The sequence below is a fragment of the Gavialis gangeticus genome, unplaced genomic scaffold, assembly GCF_001723915.1.
Source record: "Gavialis gangeticus isolate Ggan-Ray unplaced genomic scaffold, GavGan_comp1, whole genome shotgun sequence".
NCBI lineage: Eukaryota > Metazoa > Chordata > Crocodylia > Gavialidae > Gavialis > Gavialis gangeticus.
Window position 1 is genome coordinate 54363343 of NW_017729033.1, and position 345 is coordinate 54363687.

Below are 345 nucleotides of genomic sequence, written 5' to 3' on the forward strand. Positions count from 1 at the left end.
CTGCCACTGGGCAATGGCCCCCACACAAGGGGTTCATCACCCACACAAGGGTTATGGACTTCCAACAGGGGGTTCAGTCCCTACACAAGGGTTTCTGCCCCCAAACAAGGGGTTCAGCCTCCAAACAGAGGGTTTAGCTCCCACACAAAGGATACACACCCCAACAGGGGGTTCAGTCCCCCAACAGGGGCTTCATCCCTCACAAAAAGAATTTGGCCACCGAAAAGGGGGTTCGGTCCCCACACAAGGGGTTCAGACCCCAATAGGGAGTTTGGCCCCCACCCAAGGGATATGGTTCCCCAACATGGGCCAAATGGCCCCCACAGGGGCTACCACCCCCACTGC